Here is a 27,402-nt window from a genome sequence, read left to right as displayed (position 1 = left end):
GTAGTTGCCATTTGTCTGGAAGGATAAGGAAAGAGTTAATTATGGAAGAGGGAAAGATAAGGGAAGGCTAGTAATATTGTATGGCTAACTTTCTTTAGTTTAACTCCCCGGGCTCAGGGGAGGACGGTCGGCTTGTCGCGGGGGAAACGAACTGCGGGATGCGACTACGATTATGGCTTGGCTGCGGCATTACCCATGGCTGTTTGGGAACCGGGCCGCGGCTGCGTAGGGCGTATGGAGGCGTACTTTCTTGTTCCTCGATTATTTCGGCTTCCGATTGTTCGTGTTCTGATTCCCTGCGCTCAGTGTCCTCTTCACTTTCCCTTTTCAATATTTTTCCCGTAGGGGGGTGAGTAGGGATTGAAGCTAAGATGAATTCATCCCACGAGTCGAGATACGAGGATTGGTCAAGCTCGGCGGTTGCGGGCAAGGTTGTGAGTTGATCATTACCTTGGTCTTGCCGTAGGTGGACTTCCTCGCGGGCTGCCATTGGTTTTATTTGATCCGCATGGACGTGCATTCTCCGTTTGGTTTCTAAGTGTTCAATTTTAAAATTAACAGGACTGAGAGCTTCGATAATTCGATAGGGTCCAGACCATCGAGGTGCTAATTTTCGTTTTAACCCTCGTGGCGTAATGACTTCCTTTAATAGCACTCGGTCCCCACCTTATAATGGGGAGGATTATTTTGTCACCGATGTCGTTCTTGTCAAGCTTCAGCGGCCTGTTTGGCCACTTGTTGAGCCGTTTGATGGGCTATTTTCATCCGTTGTTGCAATTCTGAGGCAAAATTGTCATCTATATCATAGCGCACCTCCGCCGACTTAGTAACTATATCAAACGGATAGGTAGGGTCTCTACCATACAAAAGGAAGAATGGACTTTCATTCGTAGAAGCATGCACTGAGGTGTTGTACGCGAAGAGAGCGTAAGGTATCCACTCGTCCCAATCGTGTTGATCTCTGGCTACATAATGTGCTAAGATATCAATTAATGTTTTGTTAAATCTTTCCACGACGCCATTACTGGCGGGATGATAGGCGGTGGTGAGGAGCCTATTTATGTTCAGGAGCTCGCATACTTCTGTAAACATTTTCGAGATGAGATTCGGGGCTTGGTTTGTCAGTAATTGCGTCAGCGTCAAGTGACGTAGTATAATGTTGGTAACAAAGGCTTTCGCGATTGTTTTACTACTAACATCCGGTAGTGGAATAGCTTCAGCATACCGGGTAAAATGATCGACGAATACTAAGATATATTTATTTCCCGTAGTTGTGCGCGGGAGTGGTCCAACAATATTCATGGCGGTACGTTCGAAGACGTGTGAAAGGGGAGCAAATAATTGTAATTCGGCTTGGGCTCGGCGGCCTTGCCGACGATGTTTCGCGCAGCTTAGACAACTTCGGCAATAATTTCGTATCTCCTTGGTCATTTCTGGCCAATGAAACGACTTAGCTATTTTAGTTCGCATCTTAAATTCTCCCAGATGTCCAGCAATGGGATTATCATGGAAAGTATATAGAAGATAATCCTTAAGAGTGGCTGGGACAACAATTTGTTCCCACCAGTCGGACTGTCCTTTATTGGTACCTTTGTGGCATAGGGCACCTTCTTCATTGAGATGGAATGGCCTTACCTTGGACGAATTCTAACTTCCTGAGGTTGCTCCATCTTGCAATTGTTGGATGAGGGATTTCCAACGAGCATCGTCTTGTTGCCCCTTCACTATCTGCATCATGGAAAATATAGGTTCTACCTCCTGGACTTGACGAATAGGAATACGACTAAGAGCATCTGCATTTTTATGAGACTCTCCGGCCTTGTGAACCACGTCAAAGTCAAATTCTTGGAGGAAGATAATCCATCGTGATAGTTGCGAATTTGTAGTTGAGTCCTTACAGTTGAGTAATCAACGCAGAGGTCGATGATCCGTGAGTATCGTAAATTTTCGCCCATATAAGTAAGGTTTAAAATATCTTACAGCCCAAACAGTAGCTAAACACTCCTTCTCAGTCGTGCTATAGTTAAGTTCGGGTTTCTTTAGTAATCGACTTGCATAAGCAATCGGTTTCTCTGTGCCATTTTCCTCTTGGGATAATATGGCTCCTAAGGCAACATTCGAAGCATCCGTAGCAAGGATAAAAGGCTTCGAAAAATCTGGTAATTTTAATAATGGAGTCTAGGTTAGAATTTGCTTTAGAGTCTCGAAACTTTCCTGTTGAGCCGGACCCCATTCGAAAAGGGTATCTTTCTTTAATAAATCCGTTAATGGTTTGGCAATTTTTGCATACTGGTCTACATGTCTACAATAATAACCAGTTAATCCCAAAAAGATCGAATTTCTTGCTCATTTTCAGGTCTAGGGAAGTCTAAGATGCACTTTACCTTATCGCTATCCGGTTTTATACCCTGTTCGGAAATTTCATGGCCTAAAAATTTTATCTGCCTCTGCAGGAAATGACATTTTTTTGGTTTTAGTTTAATTCCGGCTTCGCCTAGTCGTTGGAATATCTGTTCCAAACGTTTGAGGTGAGTAGGGAAGTCAGGACTGAAAGTCAAGATGTCGTCCATGTAGATGAAGCATGTCTTTCCCTTAAGACCATGCAGGACGAAGTCCATTGTCCTTTCAAATGCCGCAGGAGAGTTACGTAGCCCCATGGGGCACCTGTTCCATTGATAGTGCCCATCAGGTGTGGAGAAGGCGGTTTTCTCCTTATCACATAGTCTCGGGATTTTGGCAATTGAGTGTATGTCCATTGTGGAGAAATATTTCGCTTGGCCCATCAAGCTGAGGGATTCCTGCACTAAGGGCAGTGGATATGGATCTACTTTGGTGATTTTATTTAATTTACGATAATATATTACTAATCTTAATCCGCCCAATTTCTTCTTAACAAGGAGCGCCGCAGAACTCCAGGGTGACGTAGAATGTTCGATGATATTATTCGCTAGAAGTCCATCGATTATTTCATTTAATTGCTGACATTGCGCATATGGAATTCGATAAGGGGGGGAGTAAATGGGTGCCGCATCGCCGGTATCAATTTTATGTTGCACAATATCAGAATACCCCAAATCATAATCATTTACGGCGAAAACGTGTCAATATTTATATAATAAAGTTAAAAGCTCTTGGTGTTCATCTTCTGGGATATCGGTCCAGTCAAATAATTGGTTAAATTCAGCTTTTGATAATTGTGCCGTTTCTCCTTCTCGGATAGACCCGACCGGGTCTGTTTCCTGGACCGCCTCGAAATACATGCCTACCTTCTCTCCTTTCTTTAAAGTTATTGTTTGATGGGTCGAGTTACGGAGACGGATAGGTACTTGTCCTTTTTTGTTGGGTGTGACCAATACATCGGCTCCGAAAATCCCTTCTTGGGCAAGGGGAAGTGTCTCGATTACTCCCATTTTATTACCTGGATGGCGACATCCCCGGATGGTCGCACTTACGATATTATCCGTCGTAGGGGGAAGTCGGCACGGTTATATTAAAACTATCTCATTTCCATCTTCTCCGTCTACCTGTCCCTGTGATCCCTTTTTAGATCTTATAGCCGCAGTTACCTGGGCCCTTCCCCTCGATTTATTCCGCCCTTCCTGGACATTTTGGTTACGTGTTGTCGTTACGTCGGGTAGTTCCTCCCCCGATTCTTCTCCGGACATCGTGGAGTTTAATAACGTTACTACCGTAACAGGGGGTATAATCAATTCTCCTTTCTTTAAGTTGATAAGAAAGCCCTTATCAGAGATCATATCTCTCCCGATAATGCCGTCGCACGGATACGTAACATCTATATCTACTAGACAACAAGCAAAGGGAAATTGTAGGTCGCCGATTTTGAAGGTAGGGTTCGCAATACCGTAAGTTTGAATGATATGGCCGGTAGGGCTTCTTAAATCGGTCTCTTTATTGTGGTCGACCTGTATTCTATCCTTCATTGTTTTGACAAAGGCCTTAGACAAAAGGGATACTTTAGCTCCGGTGTCTATCTGCACAATGGCCGGGCTTCCTCCTATATAACATTCAAAAGTAGTTTCGCTTCAAATATCGGGATAGGTAATAGCAGTTACCGATTGAGCCTTTGGTCTCCCGGATTGAAATTTTTGCTTTTTGTCCTTTACGGGACTGTATCCGGCACGAGAGGGCCTCCGTCGAGGATGGATCCCTGGACTTTTCCGATTATTATACGGGGATCGCTGGCCCTGGATGCTTCGCATGTTTTCTTTCCACCTGTTGGGTTTCTCCTCTCTAGCATGACCCCTATTGCTCTCATTGCTTCTTGGGGCTTCCGTATGCTCGACTCGCGTTGCGTACGGTTAGGAGAATTACTATGATTATTATCTCGGTGATCGGAGGGATTCCGGTTCCGATAGGGTTGATTGTTCGGTCGGTTGGGCCCACGACTAGGGTTACCTGAGCGGTAGCCTCCTCGCCAGGAAGGCGGATTATTCTGATTACCTCGATTATTTTGCCTTCCTGGAGGGGTTCTAGCATTACCAGTCGCGGAGGTTTGGGTTAACCCTTCCACTCTGGCTTGAAGTTCTTGCATAGCCGACGTTAGCTGGGCTATCTCGTCCTGTGAGGGGGCGTCTGTCTCCCGCTTGCTGTTCCGGACTGTTCGCAATATTCCCTGCAGATGGGAGGTGAGCTGTTCGATCGTCTCCTCACTGATCGCGGCTTTGAGCGCCTCGTCGAAGGTCTCAGCCTCGCGACTCATTACCCTTCTGCGGATCCTTATATCGATCCCGTTAAGGAATTGCGCTTTTAACCGTTCGTCTAACTCCTTCCTTTGAATGTGCTGAATAATAGCAGCTTCCGCGACATCCGCTCCAGGCTCCGGCGTGATCTCGATTTCCATGGCAAGCGCTTGAAGCCGGGCAGCATACGCTTGTACTTCCTCGTCCCGTCTTTGTATGCAGGTATAGAATTTACTAAGCCTAAACGAAAAGGGTTCCCGTTCGAACCGCGCAATCATTAAGTGTTTGAATTCGTCAAAGTCGTCGACCTCTTTGATTTGTCGGTCTTTCCGGATGAATTCCCGAGCTATCCCGGTGAGTTTGAGCTTGGCTACGGCCAGCATTTGGGCCTTTGACCATGCCGCGACTTTTGTTACATCCGCTAAAGAGTCGAAAAAATCCGTGACTCTGATGCCTCCCGTTTCTCTGGAAAATACGGGCAGTAGTGGAATGATTCCGCCCAACCCTCCTAGAGTGAGGGGATTCAGATTCTGGTGAGCTGGTCCCGCCGCGGGTTGTGGATTGCCCTTCATTCTTCCTAAGAAGTTCGATTAGATTGGAACTACCTCCGATACTATTTCTAGCCTTTCTACCTATCAGTTAGGTTCCTACTTCGACCGAAATTGTCCTTTTTATTCGACTATGGTCCTTTCCGCTCTATCGATATTTCGAAGGAGTCGAACCCCACTCCTGAAAAACCAATTTGTGGGTGCCGGGAGGTGGACAGAGTCTCGTTCCTCCTTTTTTCGGCTCACAGGTCCGTTAGACCTGCCCACGTCAAGATGGCGGTTCTGATGTGTTACGCGTTACGTGAGTGGAGGAAGTGGGTGGGTCCGACGATAGAGCGGCGGTGACGATACCCGAATAAAAGACATAGCCAACGGATAATAACAACAACAATTTATTTAGGCTAACATTACAATTACAAAAGAGGCACGCGACGGTCGCCTCTTTTCGAATCTGCAGAGAGAGAGTTCACATAAATTTGGGTCATACCTCATGATCCGGGTCGGTCCTCTTGGTCGATAATATTCCTTCAATTTTGGGCAGTTTCCCCTCGATTTTGTCGTGCACACACACAGTCTAAGAGACAGAACGTAACCGGCCCCCCTTTCCTCTCTCGTCGCCCTTTTATCGTCTCGGTCACGTTATTCAGTTTCACCAACCAGCCTTTTTCGGCTGTTGTTCCTCCTGATTCATATTTTCTCTGTGGGAACCAATAAAATATTTTATTATTAACGGCTTCGTTCTGGCGGGTTCGAATTTTCACATAAAGGACTACTAAATTTCTGGAGAGGTTTCTGAAAAAAAAAAATACATATAGTACTCTTAAATTATAATAAATAATGGTTTTTAAAAATTACAAAAATTCATTTAATTATATTGTTGTAAAGAGAATTATCATTATATTCTTTCAGATCATTTAATTTAATTAATAATGTAAAAATTTATTTGAAAATACATAAAATTAAAAATAATTGTTTACAGATTTAAAATATTTAAATATTTTACTTGAATTATTACCTTGAAAAAGGATTCCACATACTGAAGTACATAAATTCCACAATCATTGAAATTTGTTTGTTGCAGTACTCTAGGAGTGAAATCTCTCATTGTATCACAATCAAAAACACGTTTTTCCCTTTTTTGTATGCCATTCAACTTCTAAATATCTAAAAAACAAATAAATAGGATCAATAATTATTTCTAGATAAAAACTTTTTAATTATTACAACTTAAAATTTTCCTTTGCATTAAAAATATATACCGGTACTTATAAAAACTATATATTTTGATAAAATAAATCATCACTTTTAGCACTTGTGTTTCATTTTGATTTATATTATACATGCGTGAGGACCCGAACAAAGTCCAAAACCATGTAAATTGCAGAATTTTTGTGTAAAAAAATTAACGATAAATTATATAAGAGAGAGAGAGAGGAAAAAAACTCTTGATCTAAACAATGTGACACAAAATGTAAACGAGTCCCGGACAGTGCCAACATGTGTCTAACGACCTGTTAATGTCAAACCCAAAAGTAGAACTCTGATACAAGTGCTCATAAACAGGTAGAACACTTAGAAATAAGAAAACGAAAAAATAATTTAATAAATAACTCGGAATGTATGCAAATTGATTACCATTACATATGAATTGATAGATGGCGCTAATACAAGTTAAAGATTGTGATTGCGTTTCAACACGATAAAATTATTTGTAAAAAATTTGGTCTTGTAATCCTGGTGCGGTTATTTTAATAATAATGTAAGTGTATCAAGCCTCTACATATGTACGTCAATTTTTTATTGATACTTTAACAGCTCCTTGAGCATTTGTTTTATACCCATGAAAACTATTTTAATTGTTTTTGTAAGTTATGGTTTGCTTGTTGTTTTATTTAATTTAGCTGTAACTTAATATGGTGGTTACAATTTGTCTTTTGGATACAGGTTAGGGATGAGGAAGGTTTACCCTTCCTCCTCCTTTTTTAAGCATAATTTTGTAATTTACGTAATGGTGAAAAGTACGTGTTTTTATTTTTGCTATACTTTCTATGGTATATCATTGTCATGTTCTAATTTAGATTTCTTTGTTTTATTTGAACTAGCACTGAGGAGGGATTGGAGTACATTATACCAACCCGAAATGCATATGTAGTTGAATCGTAAATAAAAAATAATTTTGCTAACCAGAAATTGCTGAGATATGTCTACCAAAGTGTTTGTTTGGATTGCAGAGACGGATTAACATTGGAATTTACAGTATAGAAATTTTTGTAAATTTCTCGTACTGGGGTAACGTTTGCACTTTTTGTCCAAGTTTTAAAAAAAAACTTCCAACGTTAGCATGATGATTTTTCTGTGGAAATGCTCTGTAGAGCCTGGAGTGTAACTAAATTATTTTTTTCAAAATATAATTAATTCTCAGATAAGATATAATCAAAAAACGCTTAATAACAGAGGTATTTTGACAGTTTTGGGTGCTGCTTTTTGGAATATAAAGCCAGACAGTTGCTTCATTTGGTGAATTTCGGTTGAACTACGAAAAAGTTATCAGAGTTCTAAGAAAAGTTTCTTTGAACTCGGATAACTTGGATTTATGGTGCTTTATTTCTTTATTACACAAGTTAATAATTTAATTTTAATTTTTTTAATGTTTATTTATCATTATTATTCGGTTAATAATTTTGACTAAATAATTAATGAAAGAACAATTTTAAGAAATAAGAAGAGACTTTAGAAAAAACTCTTAGAAACATGAATTATTTAAACATTTTCAGCAACGAGTTTAGTATGAATATATTTACTATAAAAAAGCTAATACAGTATAATCTGTGTAAACCAGAATTTCATGGTACTGAATATTTTATCCGGTTTGGCATGTTTCCATTTTAAACAGGTTTTTTTAACACACAAAATCGTTTTGTTCCAAAGAATTTTTTCCGTTTTATTCAGATGCCATTTTATCCATTTTTTGACAGGTTTTATTGTACAGTACATAGATTTTTATAGTAAATACATGTTTTATTTATTACAATATTAAATTCTGAATAAAAATAATATTCATACAAAATAATTTGGACAAAAATATTTTAGTTTATTTTTAACATATTTAGAAAATTTTTCCATTATCATCATGATTTACAGTAGCATATTCTAAAATAATTTTCATAAATAGAACTTCAAAACAAGAAAAATATGTTAAAAATTTATATAGATGATTCTTCTTATAAGCATTCAACTATATTAATACACATATAGTTTAATTTTATTATACAAAAGTCAATTATGATTTTCTAACTTATAAATTTTGTATGGAACTAAATATTATATTTTATGACATTTATATTATGTAAGCCCACCAGTGGCCGAGCAGTTCTGTCGCTAAACACTGGAAGTTCAGTTGCAGGTTTGCGCCGCGCTCAGACAAGCTGGCAACAGTTTTCCGAGTTTTCTCCATGTTTGTAACACCTGAATAGGGGCCAGTTTCCCTTACAAGACCTCCCGGAAGGCATTTTCCCTTGTGTAACATCGTGCCCCAGAGAAGGCAACGGGAAACCACTCTGGCTGTAACTTTCCCTAGAAAAATCTTGGTGAATTACTAACTACTTACTAACCAGCGTCTGATATGGTGTACACGGAAGATATATAAAATGAAATAGTTTCGATAACAGTCTCTCTCTCTCTCGTGGTCAGAGACTATAATTGATGTATAAAATTAGCACCTTGCTAAGCATCTTAACCAACTTCTATATATCTATATTTGTAAATGGTCCAGGTAAATAAACAGGTATTGTTAAATGTTAAATTTGTGATAGCACTTCATCCAGTTGTCTCAGACAATCTCCTTCCCAGGCCCAAAAGCGTACAATGCGACCACTCGCACGTAAAGGTGAACGTAACGGTATCTGTGTCTGTCTGAAAGACACAGTGGTGTCAGTCTTGACGAATTAGTCATCGTTGATGCAATGTCGACCCTTTGGTGCCGAAGCATAGGGGGAGATTCACGCATTGTCACAAATACAGTGGGTGATTGGTTAACGAACACTTTCGCGAAAGATTTATATGTTCAGACAATGAACACCTCACAGAACAAACACAAAAAGAAGCAACATAAGGAAAGACCAATCGGTATCACTATCTTCAGGCAACAATTCGAAACTTTTCGGAGTGCGGGAGACATTGACAGTGACACTCAACCCGGTATATATTGATCGGATAGTATTCCTCTGAACTTTGAAACTCTGCCTTGTAATTCCAGCTTTTCATTTATCTGACAGAAAGAATTTTTTTTATAGTATTCCCAAGACTGTCAGGCGGACACTCATTAAGTTTTGCATGGGTTTTTATTTTCAAAATGTGAGAGCATAATAGTAAAGGTAGAGAGTGGACAGATGTCTGATGTAGCTGGGCAGAGGGCGCTGAGTCGTGAGCAGGAGAAGATGTGGTAAAAGTGGGCTCCATATTTTCTTTCGATTTTTTGGTGAATTTTGGTGATAGTGTTTAGTGTGATATATTATTCGAAACAGGATAACTGGTAGTGTCGAATGACGTCGGATTTAAAAATTTGGACCACCCAATTTTGTGATATTTTAACCTAAATTTGAAACTCTCGGATACGATTTCTGGACAGGTATGCTCGATCAACCGGATTAAAGAACGGATTTTGGAGGACACTTCAACAGTGAGTACTGTGTAAAATTTTGGCGATTTTTGAACAATTCTCGGGGGAGATATTTAACTTTTGATCTGGGGGCATATCGGGCCGCATCGGGTTTAATCTTAGCCATCTAAGACTTTTGATGGTGCCATTGGGAAGAGGACCACTGCTGTGATATTCTGTCCAAACTGCGTAATGATATGACAAATAGTTTTCAAATTACAGCAGGAATAATTTTCTGTATTTTCTCACTGAACATGCAACAGATATTTAAACTTTAACGGTCGTTGACCTCAAGCTACAGCAACGGACTTTTTAACGGTCGTCAGCAACGGTTTTTGATTACGAACTTTCTTGACCTAAATACTGTAACGAGCATCTGTCCATCTGTAATAATTTTGTAATAATTACTAATAGAAATATTATAGTTGTAGGAATAAGTTAAAATTAAGCTATTTTTCATTCTGTGCAGCTGATTTAATTGGCAGCACAGAATTGCTGGGCACAGTGCCTCTTTCCAACAAACACACCTTTTAGTATTAATTTAGTCTTATATTATTTATTTCGGGTACTATATTGTTCTGTGAATCTATACGCATATTGGTTATTCTGGCGTTCGGATAACACAATGGAATCACAAGATACAAGGAACGGAGGGTCTCCGGTACCGAACCCAGGCACCCCAGGCGGATATTTAGCCGAGGTTGAGGAATGGACAGCATGGTGTACAGAGGAGGAAATGCTACAGGAAGCAAGCACTTGCTTGGGCAGAATAATGGTACTCTGCCCACAATCAGGAAACACTGCAATGAGGGTTCACGAAAGAGTGGAGGTACGGGAGAGAGCAATGAAAATGTACGCCGTACTGAACCAAATGCATGGTATGTTGAAGGAACTGAGACAAAAGAGAATAAACAGGAAATATTACACAAAAAACACCTACTCAGAAGACCTATGCTCAGGTTTTGAGAACAGACCAAAACCAAGTGATACGACAAACTCGATTACCCAAACTATAAACACAAAAGTTCAAAACGAGGGAGACGAGGAAGTTATGCGGTGTTGGTTTATCCGAAAATGGAGGAATCAAATGAAAACATAAACACTGAAGACATAGAAGAAAAGATCTTGACTGAAATAAAGCCACAGGAGCTAGGGGTGAGAGTCAAGGGAGTGAGAAGAATAAATAGAAGAGGCTTATGCATAAGAGTGAAAAACAACAAGGATGGTGAGAAACTAAGGAATGCCATCGAACAAATTCCACAAATCAACACAAAGATCAAATGTCATGTGGCTGGGGGACGCAGACCAAGAATAATCTTGCTAAATGTACCTCAATCGGTGCAGGAGGATCAACTTATAGAAACCCTATACAGACAAAACGACATTTGGGATAAAATTGGGAAAGAAGACTTTTTGGTTAGTTGTAAAATAAGCACTGTTATTAGTAGAGGCAAACTAAGAGAAAATTGTAAGCATTATGTATTATCAGTAACACCGGAACTAAGAAGAAAAATAATAAACACACAATACCTCTCAATCTCATGGGCCAACATTAAAGTCGATGACTTCATTCCGATTATAAGATGCTTCCGCTGCTGCGGGTTTAATCACTTTGCAAGTGAATGCCAAGAGGACACAAGATGCAGCCACTGTACAAAGGCTCACAAACATACAGAGTGCCAGAATAAAAACAGCACACCCTGTTGCATAAATTGTTGCAAATACAACAGAAACCAACCTCCAAATCGTAAAATCCCAACAAATCACAATGCATTTCATAAAAGTTGTAAAATATTACAGAGATTTAAAACAAGGAAAGTACAGTTAACAAACTATGGGGAGTAATCTAAATAATAATAGTACTCAGTCAAATACAAATACACAGGGTAAAATTAAAGTGATACAAATTAACACTCAACATAGCAAGGCTGCCACCTCTGAAGCACTGTTCGTCGCAAACAAGTATCAAGCGGATATATTAGCTCTTCAAGAGCCATATTGCTACGACAAGAGAATAGCAATGTACGGGAAACTACAGGTGATAAACAACATTGATCCAAGCGAAAACCCAAAATCTGGCTTTGTTATTCTAAATAAAAATCTCAATGCTCAAAAATTGAGTAATCACACTAATAGGAATTTTACCACCATCATGATAAATCACCAAAATATATCGATAATTATGATTTCATTCTACTGTTCCCCATCTGAAGAAATCTCAGATTCACTAGAAGAACTCAACAAAACTGTACAACATCTGAAAAACTTTCCAATATTGATAACAGGGGATTTTAATGCCAAGTCCTCGATTTGGCACAGTCCAAAAGAAGATCCAAGAGGAACTAAATTGGTAGAACTAATGAATAGCCTCAACATGGTGTCATTAAACACAAGTACACTCCCAACCTTTACGTCAACTACAGGAGAGAGTTGGATAGATGTATGTCTAGCCAATAGCCATCTTAATAGTTTCAACATTCAGTGCAACACACTGGATGATCACACGGCAAGTGATCATAACTATATAGACATTAATATTATGGTAACTGGGATACAAAAGAGCTATACAATTAAACAAAACACCAATTGGGATAAATACAAAAATCACATTAAGAGAAACTGGAACTGTGAGAACATAGTCAACATACGAAATACTGCGGAACTAGACAACAAAGTGGAAGAATTACATAAAATCATATATTCAGCTTACCATCATGCCACAACGGTTAGGACAGTAAAACATACTACTCCATGGTGGACGGCAGATCTTACGGCACAGCGGAGAACACTCAGGAAAACGAGAAATAAATTTAGAAGAGAAGTTAACACAAACAGGAAAGAAACCCTTAGGCAGGAGTACCTGAAACAATTCAGGGAATATAAAACAAATATTAACAAGACAAGAACTGAGTCCTGGAGGAGGTTTTGCACAAGCCTAGGAAAAGATCAAATATGGTCAATTCCATACTATATTGCAAGGAAAAAGACAAAACAAGCTAGGATTCCGGATAACTTACTTACCAAAATTAACAACAATGAAAACTCAATACAAAAAACGTACGAAATCATTACTAGTGAACTCTTCCCAGAAGATGATCCATTATTAGACGAAAGTACACACCAAGAAATTAGACAAAATAACAACACTGAGAACCTCTCTGCAGACGACACCCCTTTCACTGGACAAGAAATTTACAAAGAATTTAAAAATCTTAAACTGAACAAGGCACCCGGTCCTGATTGTATTACACCAATTATGGCAAAAATGGCATACGAGGCCATACCAGTCACATTTACAATCATTTTTAATAAATGTTTGGAATTCGGATACTTCCCCACCATTTGGAAGAGAGCTAATATCAAATTCATCCCAAAGACTGCAAATCCAACTAAACCATCGGACTATAGACCTATATCCTTATTATCAGTTATAGGAAAAATACTGGATGGCTTAATGGTGAATAGATTACAATACCATTGCGAGAGTAACAATTACATAGATAAAAATCAGTTTGGATTCCACAAAGGGAAAAATACAATAAGTGCTCTAGACTCACTGGTCACATACATCAAAACAGCTAAGGAAAAAGGGGAGCATACTCTATTAATTACTATTGACTTCAAAGGGGCGTTCGACCACGCATGGTGGCCCGCCATCCTGGAAGCGATTAAACATACAAAATGTCCTAAGAATATTTTTAAGATGGTCGAGAACTATTTAAAGAAAAGAGAAATTTCCATAATCAATAATGGTAAAACTTATCTTAACAAGGAAATAAAAAGGGGCTGCCCCCAGCGGTCCAGATCTGGTCCCTTCCTATGGAATCTCATATATAAAAGTCTACTGAAAATTGAAGGTACAATACCAAAGGAGTTTAACTGTAAACTCCAGGGTTATGCAGATGACACACTATTAGCAATTACACATAATAACCAAAAAGTTCTTCAGAACAAAGCGAACGAAATTCTTGAGAAAATCTCGCAGTGGAGTAAAATGATGAAACTGAAAATTAACTACAGGAAATGTCAGTGCATAGTATTCCCAAAATCCACTCAGCTTAAGAAAGCACAATTAATTAAAATGGATGATCAAAGAATCAGGAACAGCACAGAGATTACACAAGAAGCGACCCCGGTTACTGTTCTTGTGCCACTGCCGTCTGTGCCTTCCCATCCCGCGTGACTACTCTGACCATGCCGGGCTGGTAAAACACCTCAAACACGTTCATGGTGTTCCTCTCATGTTAGAGTGCAGGGCCTGTGGGCTTGTGCTTGATCAAATTAAACGCATCAAACAACATCAATTGAAGTCGGAGATTTGCAAGAACAGTATAGCTGCTGCTTCCCCTCCACCACCCCTTCCTCCGAACCGGAAGAAGATTTGCATCCCGACGCGGCCTAGAAAGAAATACTCGCCCAGGAAACGACGTACGGCTACCCTCCCAAAGGTAACGGACAGTGACTTTTCAGAGGATGAACTGCCATCAACTTCTAGCAAAGCACCTACCAATAGGCCACAAAGGAAGACCAAATCAGTGGTGTCTGTCTTGCACACGAGCCAGGTTTCTGGGGAGTCATCTCAACCTTCATGCACCCCATTTTGGCTTAACAGACCGCCACCTGAATCGTCACCTGCAAAAGCAGCGAGTTCTCCGACCTACGCAGAAGTTTTGGCTTCTCCTGCCTCACAAGTCGTCTCTTCTGACCAGCGTCTACTTCAGCCCAGAGTTGTTCTGGAGCGTGCAGACATTTTGCCGCCTTCCCAACCCAGATCTCCGCCGGTTGATACCTCACCTCCTCACTCTCCACCAGAAAACCCTCTGGTTTCTCCTTCTTGTCATTTCAGATCGCTCCACCAGCAACAGGAAGTGTCTACCGCCTCCTGTCTCCAAGATGAGGTCAGCCTGAAAGACTATTGTCCGCCTGAGTCAACTGCCAACCTGCTTCCAACTCCTCCTTCACAGCCCGAGTCTCAACCCCAGTCCAGCACCCCAAGCTGGGTCAGGGCTTGGGTCCAACGTTTTGAGTCTGCCATCGACGAGGACATGCTGGAGAGCATGTTGGAAGACCTTACACAGTTGGTATACGAGATCAACAATCTACGTCCCATGAACTTATGGCCTATCAACGATAACCAACATCATGTTCAACAGAATCAGCGTAATGGTGAAGACGGCTTTAATGCCAGTTTCATTCAAAAAACTTTCAGGTCTAATCGCAAGAAGGCGTTTGATATTATCCAAGGGGGAAGGCAGAAGTTCTGTGAGATTGACCCACATGTCGTCGAAAATCACTTCAGGTCAGTCTATAACAATACCCATACACCCCATTTACAGGTACCAATTGCCAATAGCAAGCCAACTCCGGAAGCCAACGATCCCCTGAATCAACCATTCTCCACAGAAGAGGTTGCTCGTCGGCTACAAAAGGGTAAGAACACCGCCCCGGGGCCTGATAATATCAGGTATCAACACTGGAGGAACCTGGACCCTAATGGCCACATACTAGCCTCAATCTTCAATGCAGTCACCCGCACGGGCCACATTCCTGCAGCCTGGAAAAGCTCAACGACCATCCTAGCCTACAAGAAGGGGGACCCGGAGGATATCAATAACTGGCGGCCAATTACCCTCTCGGTAACCTTAGGCAAGCTTTACACGGCCTGCCTTGCTGATAGGCTCCTTAGGTGGTGTAATGACAATGGTTGCCTCTCTGCTGCACAGAAGGGCTTTCTGTGTTACGAGGGCTGCCTTGATCACAACTTCTCGTTACAGACTATCATACAGGATGCTCGCCGTAGCCATCGGGAGGGCTTCATACCCTGGTTGGACTTTGCAAATGCATTTGGCTCTATCCCACACTCCACCATCTGGGAGAGTCTTAATTGGCTTGGCCTCCACATGGACTCAATCAACATCATACAGAACCTCTACAGGAATTACAACACTCAGGTTCGTACTAGGAACGGCTACCTCAGCCCCATCCCTGTTAAATCAGGTGTTAGACAAGGCTGTCCAATCAGCCCCATATTATTCAATCTCACATTGGAAGTTGGGATCCGTATGGTGGAATCCCTGGACCTGGGATACAAGCTCTACAACCAAAACTTTGGCATACTTGCGTATGCTGATGACATCGTGCTGATCAGCTCCTCCAAACAGGGCCTTCGGTCGCAGCTGGACTGTCTTCTTGACTGGGCGAAATGGGCAGGTATTTCTATCAATCCTAAAAAATGTGCTACTCTGTCCATTCTAGGGAAAGAACACACGACGGCGCCCACTACTTTTGACATCGACGGTACCCCCATCCCCTCCCTGGGCCCGGAAGACTTCTATGACCATCTAGGCGTGCCAACGGGTTTCTCAACGGGGTGGACAGCGGCCAAAGTTACAGATAAAGTCCTTCAGGAAATGGAGAAGATACACTTCTCTGAACTTGCCCCATGGCAAAAAATAGAAGCAGTCAACACCTTTGTCCTGCCAAAGTTGACTTTCCACCTAACATTAGGCACGACTGCGAAGAAAAAGATGCACGCAATCGACAACACTCTCAAAAAATTTGCTAAGTGCTGGCTAAACTTGCCCCAAAGAGCAAGTGCTGAAATACTTTACCTTACCCATAATCAGGGAGGTGCTAACTTCCTTCCTTTAAGCTCTTTTTCAGACATAGCCCAGATCAACCACGCTCTCCATATTTTCCAGTCACGTGACGAGCGAGTAACCAGCTTAGCCTTGAGTGCATTAACATCAATCATCCACAAATGCATCAGAAGGGCACCATCGGCGAGGGACATCTGTACGTACCTGAATGGTTCCCTGGAAAATGAGTTTGGTCTACGCTCCCACGACATCCAGTCGACTTGGACCCGCCTGCGTGATGCGACTCGTCGCCTGAGGAAGGTGCTCCCAATTGAATGGGTCGAGGGTGAGGGCCTGCCCCCCTGCCCTAGCAGTTAACGGCAACATTCTGCGCAAGAACAACTGCAACAATATCCTCATCGGTCTGGTCAGGCTTAACCATCTACTTTCTCTACAAAGGAAACCTGACCAGGGTAAGGCGTTCCGGATAACCAGTGCCTGCAGGGAGAGCAACCACTTCTTGCGGGACGGTAGGTATACGCAATTTGCAGACTGGAGATTTATACACCGGGCCCGCTTGAGTGTTGTTCCCCTGCATGGCCTCAGGTTTGGTAACAGGTCAAAGAAATGTAGGAGATGCACGTATGGCAATGAAACTCTAGCACATGTCCTGTGTCATTGCCTCCCGAGCATGACCAGCATCACAAAACGACACGACAACATCCTCCGCCGCCTTTCCAGTGCCTTCACCAAGGAAAATGGTCTCCTGCTCATCAATCAACGAGTCCCGGACTTCACAGACAACTGCAGACCAGACTTGGTATACATTGATGACGCTGCCAAAGAGGCAACTATTGTGGACGTTACTGTCCCATTTGAAAATGGGGAAGAGGCCTTCTCCACTGCAAGAACAGCCAAAATTCGTAAGTATCAAAACTTAGTTTCCCATTTCAGAAATAAAGGCTTCAATACCTTTTGTGACGCCTTTGTGGTTGGGACCCAGCCAACGAGTCTATATTACGTCGCCTGGCCATCCTGAAGAAATATGCCACAACGATGAAGCACCTGATGGTGAGCGACACCATAAAAGCGAGTAGAGAGATCTTCACCAACCATATCTATGGCTACAACGCTACAAACGTAGGACATCCTCACCACTAATCTTCTTCACCTGCTGTTCCACCGGTCACCGCTCCCTTGGACTTTGTTTGCCTCGCCCACACATCCTCTGTAAATAATGTACGCGCTAAGCAGGCTAAGAGCCCTTGTAAACTCGCGTTTTACTACTACTTGTTACAGCTTTGTATACTTTTGGCAGGCCAAGTGCCCATGTCATCCCCGCGACTCCTCACTTTATATACTGCTTTGACCTTGTATATTATTTTCCTCATACTTGTATTTTCTCCCTTAGTGGATTCTTAGTTTAATAAAAAGTTTTTATATCTAGGTATCATACTAGAACACAAGATGACTTGGAAGAACCATGTATATTACATATATGATAAGACTGTCAATACTATACACTCTCTAGCATCGATTGCAAGGAACAAATGGGGCTACGATAGTAAGGCATGCAGGTTACTCTACATGGCGGTAATTGAACCAATGATCACCTATGGATGTGAGATCTGGGGGAAAGCGGTTACAAAAACACGCATTAAAAGGAAACTCCTTTCAGCACAAAGGAAGTCTGCAATTTCAATTACAGAATCTTACAGGACAGCCCCTACTGACTCCACCCTTGTCATTGCAAACCTCCCACCAATTGACCTCATCATTATAGGAAAGGTCTGGCAATTTCTACAACTAAAACTATCATCGGGACGCATCAATAGGGAAACATACAACAGAGAAACAGAAAAAATAGGGGTCAAAGAAGAAGCAAAAAATACAGCTGACCACATACAGAAGTACAAACTGGATAAGGAACCGCAGAACTACGCATACCATCCTAGCTTCACAATCGATGAACACATCAATTTGAATGAAAGCGCTATAGTAAACGGACTATGTATCTTTACAGACGGATCAAAGTCAGGAGCGGGAGTGGGAAGTTTCATAGTCGTGAAAAACAAAGACAAAAACATCTACCAGGCTAGATATAAACTTCAGAACCACTGCACAGCAAATCAAGCAGAATCATATGCAATCTACAGGGCTCTCAATTGGATAAATGAGAACAGACAACACCATAAATTCAATCGGGTAACGATCTACAGCGATAGCAGAGTGGCATTGCATCAGATTAAAAACATGAACATCAAGCTGATTGCGGTTAGAGAAAGCATTAACATACTTTAATTCTAATTTTACTTCTTAGGTGTTTATCTAAATTGGATAAAAGGGCACGCGGGTACTCAAGGTAACGAGAGGGCGGATCTTTTGGCTCGCTCGGCTCCAAATTGGACAAATAACTATAATTATAGTTACACTCCCATAACTGGGTTAAAAAAGAATATCAAGGAATTCATCTGGCAAAGGTGGCAGAAGAGATGGGATGAGGGCACGACTGGAAGGATAACACACGAATACATTCCAGACGTCAAGCAACGTAATAAATTCGGACATTTAATACCCAACTTCAACATAACCCAACTGTTGACGGGACATGGGAACTTTCGGAATTACCTCAGGAGGTTTATTGAAAAGACAAATGGTATGTGCCAATGCCCTCTGCAAGAAGCAGACACGCCACAACATATCATTTATCTCTGTCCAAACTTTAAGAACCAAAGGAAAATTCTGAGAGAAAAGGTAAATGATGAAGGTGAACTTTGGCCATGCAAACTGAAGAAGTTTATTAATAACAAGAAAATAAAATTACTCTTCACTCCGACACCGGGGATGAAATACTAAATACCGAACCTGTTACCGGTGTAATTTGCGTGAAAAAATCTTCTTTCCACAAACGTTTTCGAGCTTTCCAAACAGCTCTTCTTCAGGTAGAGAAAAAAGGTTCCGACGAAATACTTCGAAAAAAGACAAAAAAAGAACGTAGACATTTAAATAAAAACGGAATCTAAAAATAGAATGCAGATGTTTAAACAAAAATTACGGAACTCGCATATCAAACGAACATTAAGGTGGACATGCGCATTCGTGCGCCGATGTTGCTATTTATAGATCGTTGTTTATGAGGGCCTGCCACGCTATAGAAAGATTAATCTCATCCTTCCGATTTATACATGTGGTCCGATGGTTAGCCTTACAGATGGATATAGCTTCCCGCCATTTTAGTTGGTCCAGGTGGAGCGTAGTGTCGATGATGTCAGCTTTGTCGAACTCCGGTTCTATATCGGGATCAGATGCAAAGGTGGTTAGGGCCGTGGTGTACCGCCCGTGCCGAAGGTCCGCCTGATGTTCTTGCACTCTGGTATTTAAAGATCGCTTGGTTGAGCCGATATATACAAGGCTCTCGTTACATCTGTTATCTTTCAGCGGGATAGAGTACACGCCAGGAAGCCTGTCACGGACTGGACTGCCTTTTTCATTTCTGAGGATGTCGTAGATTGTCGGGCCTCTTCTATAGGCCATTTGTAGTTGTTGTTTTCCAGCGATCTCAGCGTATATCGCTTTAACATATGGGTTAAAGGTGACTGGGAGGCGTGTACGTTCATCCTGGTCAGTGTTGGTCCTCGTACGCGTAGTGGGTGCGTATTGTGAGCGTTGAAGTCGCTCAATTAGACGGTGTGTCAGACCATGGTAACCGTGCTTGGCTGCTATCCTCTTGATATAATTCAATTCGGTGTTGAGGGCTTGCGTGGTGGACGAGTGGGAAAAGGCCCTTTTAATCAAAGTATTAAATGCTGCAGCCTTGTAGGTGAATGGGTCAGATGAACCTACCGGTATGTATATAGGGTCGGCATAAGGTTTACGGCCTAACGCTGGAAATGGAACAATCTAGCAATACTGAGGTCCATTTTTTGGATATAAACATTAAAGTAGAAGGATCCGCCATCGTCACGTCGGTATACCGTAAACCTTATGCCGACCCTATATACATACCGGTAGGTTCATCTGACCCATTCACCTACAAGGCTGCAGCATTTAATACTTTGATTAAAAGGGCCTTTTCCCACTCGTCCACCACGCAAGCCCTCAACACCGAATTGAATTATATCAAGAGGATAGCAGCCAAGCACGGTTACCATGGTCTGACACACCGTCTAATTGAGCGACTTCAACGCTCACAATACGCACCCACTACGCGTACGAGGACCAACACTGACCAGGATGAACGTACACGCCTCCCAGTCACCTTTAACCCATATGTTAAAGCGATATACGCTGAGATCGCTGGAAAACAACAACTACAAATGGCCTATAGAAGAGGCCCGACAATCTACGACATCCTCAGAAATGAAAAAGGCAGTCCAGTCCGTGACAGGCTTCCTGGCGTGTACTCTATCCCGCTGAAAGATAACAGATGTAACGAGAGCCTTGTATATATCGGCTCAACCAAGCGATCTTTAAATACCAGAGTGCAAGAACATCAGGCGGACCTTCGGCACGGGCGGTACACCACGGCCCTAACCACCTTTGCATCTGATCCCGATATAGAACCGGAGTTCGACAAAGCTGACATCATCGACACTACGCTCCACCTGGACCAACTAAAATGGCGGGAAGCTATATCCATCTGTAAGGCTAACCATCGGACCACATGTATAAATCGGAAGGATGAGATTAATCTTTCTATAGCGTGGCAGGCCCTCATAAACAACGATCTATAAATAGCAACATCGGCGCACGAATGCGCATGTCCACCTTAATGTTCGTTTGATATGCGAGTTCCGTAATTTTTGTTTAAACATCTGCATTCTATTTTTAGATTCCGTTTTTATTTAAATGTCTACGTTCTTTTTTTGTCTTTTTTCGAAGTATTTCGTCGGAACCTTTTTTCTCTACCTGAAGAAGAGCTGTTTGGAAAGCTCGAAAACGTTTGTGGAAAGAAGATTTTTTCACGCAAATTACACCGGTAACAGGTTCGGTATTTAGTATAACAAGAAAATATATGCAGCCTTTAAAGAGTTCGCAAAAAGTATCAACATCCTAAACTGAATTCTCCTACTTAGTGGTAATAACAATATAGTCAGTCGATTTACGTTGCGCTTACGGAAGTTTGGTAGTAACTACGTTAATAGCCTTTAGTTGTACATATGTAAATAGTCACGCCTTGTTCACTCCACGCGCTTAAATATGTATCTCAACAATTTCTATGTTCCTTGTTCTATTGTTATGTAGTATTACCTAGTACTGTAAATACGATGTAAACGCCATGGGACTCCATGGACCACAACTATGTTTCATTATTTCCTATCCCCCTTTTCTTTCACCTTCACCTTAACTCTTCAACTTTTCCTCCTTTTTTCCTTTTCTTGTTTCTGGGCTATACCTATGAGTGAGGCCCATAAATAAATTTCTGGCCCTTCTGATGTAGCTGGGCAGTATGGCTCGAACAGGTGTACAGTAGGTTGCAGTTCAATCTTATCTAAGAAAGATACAGTATAATCAAGAAGACTCAAGCAGCTAAAGGAGTAACAAAAATCACATCTTAGTAAGAAAGAACATTGAAGAGCTCACACCAAGAAACTCACCGAGATATGTTTTCTCCTGAAAAAGAGGATTAATATTGACATCTGCTATTAAAGATCTTTTGAAGAAGTGGGAGGATGTCACAACAATGGCATCCAAACCAGGTTGAGGTTAATAGGCTCGGGGATCTCTACAATTACAATGCTATTAATTACTTCCAAAAAATCCTGAAGAGAGAAAAGCAATTGACATTGGACAGATTCTTTAACCTCCACAAATGGAAAAAACATGACTAATAAAAATGCAAGACTGTGTGTATCAGTGGCGTGCCATGACATTTGATGATAGGGAAGCTGTGTTTCTGTAAGAAGCCGACTTCCAGGAGCAATCAGTTAATTGTGCATCAGTGATGGCCTAGGGTCCATTCGTACGTGCGTGGTGGCAGAAGAGATGTATCTGACAAAAACCGACAAAAAAGAAGCATAAAATAAACATATACTATGTACAAAACAGTTTGCTTAAGGACAATCAGCCGTTCGGACATCCTGGGCAACGATGTGGTTCTTTGATGGTCGATCGAAGGTGGCCCCGGGGAGACTTCCTTTGTTGGTGTCGGGACACAGTCTAAGTCCGAAGTGGCACGGGTTACAGGTTGGCAGAATAGACGAGAAATTGTTTTTTTCCCCTTCTTTTTGCACGTTGACACATGGCGTTTTGGCTATTCGTAACGTTAACCGAGTGCCAGGTGTCCTCGATTGTTGGGGATTATATCAATCTCTGTTCTTTCTTTTGTCCATTTAATTGGTCATTCTCCCTGAATCACGCTTTCCGAATGGTTGGTCCCTGGTTACTAAACGTAACAAGACTCTTACCTGGAGTGGGAGAAAAGTCAAAAATCGAAGACGAATTCGATCTTCCACCAATCATAGGACGACTTCCTTCCGCGATTTATGGTTTCTGCCTCGCAATTTGATATAAACAATGGGTGTCCGACTACAAACGACTTTTACCTATACTTTTTAAACTAATAAATTTTTCTCTAAATTAACCGTTTTTTCGCGTCTTTCATGACGGGTAGACCTGTCTGGTACATGACATTTCCATAAAAGTTTTAAGCAAATACTGGAAATGACAAAAATAAACATTTGTATTCTTGAACTAAAATACATAAATTAACACATATATAATACAAATTGACATGATACAAACAATGATAGAAAAACTTGTTTTTTTAATTTTTTATAAACTGCAGAAAAAATCACCGAATAGAGTTAAAGTCGTTAATTACTTTATCATAAAAATTGCTGGTCGTCGACTCCATCAACGTATTTGAAAGCTCTTTTCTATCGAAAGCAACGCTTGCGACAACAATTTTTCCTCTGACTGAGCGAGTGTTCTGGCCAATGTATGAATTTGCTTCGTGGTCAAAAAACTGCGCTCGACAGACGCACTGGTAGATGGTACCATAAAAATTAATGATATTAAATCATATAATTCTTTTAGTACGTCTTTGATTGGATTGACATTAATTATAATATGTTTTATGTCTAAGAGTTACTCGTCAATTTAGTCCGGACACGAATATAAATATTGCGATTCACTATGTAATTTAGATAAATCAAAAATTTCCCATAAAATTTACTTAATTTATAGAATTAAAACATGCTTGGAAAAATTGTTTTTCATAATATTAAAATTATTAACATCTAAAAGTAATAAAAATTCTAAAGATTTTGTCTGAAAATCTGTCAATATAATTATAATTAAATATAACTTTGCAAAGAAACGTACATAAAAATAACATTGAATATTCTTTACTTTTTAAATCTTAAACAGTTCACTTAGTCAGATAGCTCCCTACCAGTGGCTAAGGGATAGAATCGTTGGAAGCGTTACATGTGTGTAGCTTCCACCAGCTAAACCGGCTGAGGTTGATGCTCTGTAAAGCGCATGCGCCAATGCCCTCTGGCTGCTTTACACTATTCAGTTATTCTCGTCGCGGAAGCTGTCTCGTAAGCGCTTCCATTCCACCACTGATATTCGAATATACAATAGCAATCTTATCGTTTATTTCACATGTAGTATAGAAATTTGTAATAAGATACATAATGCAGTTATAATAAAATATTAATTTTAATTAATTCAAAGTACGTTAAAATATGAAAATTTATATTTTAGAAACTACAAGGGAAGGTCATTGGTAGGTGGAAGCGGCGCTTCCACCGCTTCCAATGACGGCACGCCACTGGTGTGTATATGGATTTTTATTATTACATATGAATAAATGTAGTAAGAAAGTTTATAATTTTTTTATTTTGGGGAGTCTCCAGAATGGATTAATTAAATTCCCATAAAAATCTATGGTAAATTGATAATCGGTTAACGAGCAATTCAGATAGCGAACACAGTCCTGGAACAGATTATGTTCATTAACCGTTCATTATTAAAAAAAAACATGCATTTTAACTAATTTATTGCAATAAAACCCATCTAAAATGGATATTAAATTGGGAGCAGAATAATTTAATATATACAATACTACAATAAACCAGAAATCTGCCTAAATCAAAAATAGATTTTTTTTTGAATACCAATAATTTGAATAACCAATCTGAGTAAAGTGAAATTTTCTAAATTCTAAAACAATTAATGCTATAAATTATAAGCTCAAACCATGATTTCAGAAACGAACCATTAACAATTAGATACAATTCAGTTGACAAGGGTTAGTCTATTCTTTGTTTCTTTTTAAAATTGAACTTTCACTGTATGGAATGTGGCCATGACAATACAATGCTGTTTATTTATTCTCCCTTTCTAGAAGAATTAAATATTTGTCACTTCCAGAAATGAGTTAAAATAATAAACTACGCTCTATTTTTGAAAAAAATACATGCTAAAAATTAAAAGGACTATTAAAAATAAAATTAATTTGATGCAATCCCATGTTTTCATAAATAAAAGTTATCAAACAATTACAGAAAAATGTTTTGGGACAAAATGCTTCCACTCTATATTAACTTGAAAAACAAAAGGCAACCAGTGCTACTTTGCAAATTTATATCTATTCAAAATTTAATACTGATACAAGAACAAAAAAAATTAAATTTCAAACAGCAGTTATTCTTACAGACAACATTAAAAATTTTAAATAAAAATCAAAAAGTTTTCTGTTAGTCTAAAGTAAGTTTTCTGTAAATATTTATCAAATTTATGAAGAAATTACTGGATGTTTAGACCTTTCCTATAAATAATTCCATAAAACTAATTTTTCTTTGTTGATTCTTTTGGCATTACAGTTTTCATAAACATTGTACACAAAAAAAAAGTTTTGACTTTTTTATGAAAAAGTTGTAAGTCAAAATTTCTCCAGACAGACACATATTATATGTTGTCTACATAATGTAGTTTTATGTGTATATGTATACATATACGCATAAAACAACATATATATATATACAGAATAAATTCTTACTTGTAATTACATTGGGACTCAGTCATAGTGATGACGACAAGCAACTAATAGTATTAAGTAGGATAAGTAAATAAGACTACAGTTAGTAAAAATTCTAGTTTCATTCAATCTGTCATTAAAAGGATATGCAAGATGTATTCCCAACAGTCTGACAAACCCAAACTGATCATTTCCTTCACATTCTCATATTAGTTTACTTTGAAAGTGATATAATTTCAGCCAATTTCAAAATTGAAAGGATGTATGGAGGAAACTAAACAGCATTCCCAAAAGATCCTTTTGTAAAGGCATATGTAAATTAGAGCATGTAAAAATTTATAAGATCACAGATGAATGTATTTTGAACACAGATATTAAATTGAATCACTTCTATCAAAAATTTTTAAAATGAATTCAATCTCCAAACTTAGTTGATGCACCTTGTATTAAAACAATTAAAAATTGTCTAACTTGAAGATTTATAAACTACAATTAATTAATTAATTTGCAGTTTATCCAATACTGTTTGCTTATTACCACCTTTAACAACAACTAACAGCATATAATTAAAACAAGAAATTCCAGCAATTTAAACTACTGTATTGAGAACAAATTAAGATTAAAACCGATTAAATTTAATTTTTAATGTGTAAAATATTGGTTAAGACTGATAACAATAACTGCTAGGATTGTGTATTATCAGTCACAAGTTGAGACTGGAAGTGCAAAAACAAGCTTAAAAATTATAACTATAATAAAACTAAGATTAGAATAAGTAAAGTTTCATAAGTATATTTTAAATTATATATTTTGGAACCAGCTAATTTTTATAACATTAAATGATTGATTATAATATCCACAATTACATTAAGTAGAGTCTACTGTATTTCAAAGCATTCCATTTAAAAATTACCATCTCATAATATTGATTAAACACGAAAATATTTCATTTCTATCTACATACTATTTTGTATGCTGTTTTTCATAATTCTCCCATTATTTTGATATAAACTGTAATATAGTAATCTATCTTTTTGTAATAGTTTTCTATTTAACATACCATTTTTCAATTTCACTGCACTCTGTTTTCTCTATTCCCGTTTCTTCAAAATCCATGCTGGTAGGCAAAGGTTCTTCTGGATATTGAGTTCATACATTTTTATGTTTCAGAGGTACTAATGATTCTGAATCCATTGATATTTCATTTTCTTGATCTAAAATAAAAATAATTACTATTATTTACAGAATGTAGACAGTTGCTTATCGAAACAGCATGCAGATTGACATAGTTCTATTACGCTTTTGGATGAAACCAAATTTAACCTGCATGGATGGCAAACCTAAGTTAAATGTAGAAAAGAGGATATCTATAACAGAGATTGTTTAATGCAGAGAGTAAAGTTTCTGGTGAGTCAAATGGAGTGAGGATGCATATCCACATCATTTGACTCACTCACTCCTTTATAAAATGTAGTCTGCTACACTTTATAAATGAGTTTGTGAATGCAAAATGTGATATCAAGGAATTCCATGTAGATATTTAAGTTTTTTCACGCAAAGCGATCAACTGCCGAAAAGGAAGCAAAAAAATATTTTGATTTTTTAGGATTTTTGTTGCCGTATCTAGAAACGTTCCTTGATATAGAAACGATAGAAAATCATCATTCGAAAGTACTCTGTCTGGGTTATTAGCATTATAACTAGAAAAAATTTCTATTAATCAACTTCTATGTAAAAGTAAATAAACCAAACTGTAAAGTACATTTTAAACAACAAAAGCTTTGGAAAGTGATTGGGTGGAAGTAAAAAAAAATTTTTTGTCATCTGAATTCAAGAAAAAAGAAGAGACTTGAACTAGGAAAAATTGATGAAGAATCTGAATTTAAATTTTATGTCAACACTGACTGGAGAGGCAATCGTATTGTTCGTA

General features: G+C 39.4%; 1 long non-coding RNA gene across 1 annotated transcript; it reads right to left on the bottom strand.

The window, feature by feature from the left end:
* On the bottom strand, nucleotides 1–26,586 carry LOC136979281 (uncharacterized). The gene is made up of 4 exons (XR_010881366.1): nucleotides 26,533–26,586; nucleotides 6,264–6,412; nucleotides 5,736–6,040; nucleotides 1–15 (listed from the first exon to the last, which is right to left on the bottom strand). It is a non-coding gene; the product is annotated as an uncharacterized lncRNA (long non-coding RNA).
* Nucleotides 26,587–27,402: the final 816 nt, after the last annotated feature.

The sequence above is a fragment of the Centruroides vittatus genome, unplaced genomic scaffold (assembly GCF_030686945.1).
Source record: "Centruroides vittatus isolate TY-2023 unplaced genomic scaffold, ASM3068694v2 contig_602, whole genome shotgun sequence".
In the NCBI taxonomy this organism is placed as follows: Eukaryota; Metazoa; Arthropoda; class Arachnida; order Scorpiones; family Buthidae; genus Centruroides; species Centruroides vittatus.
This window is presented reverse-complemented; position numbering and strand designations above follow the sequence as displayed.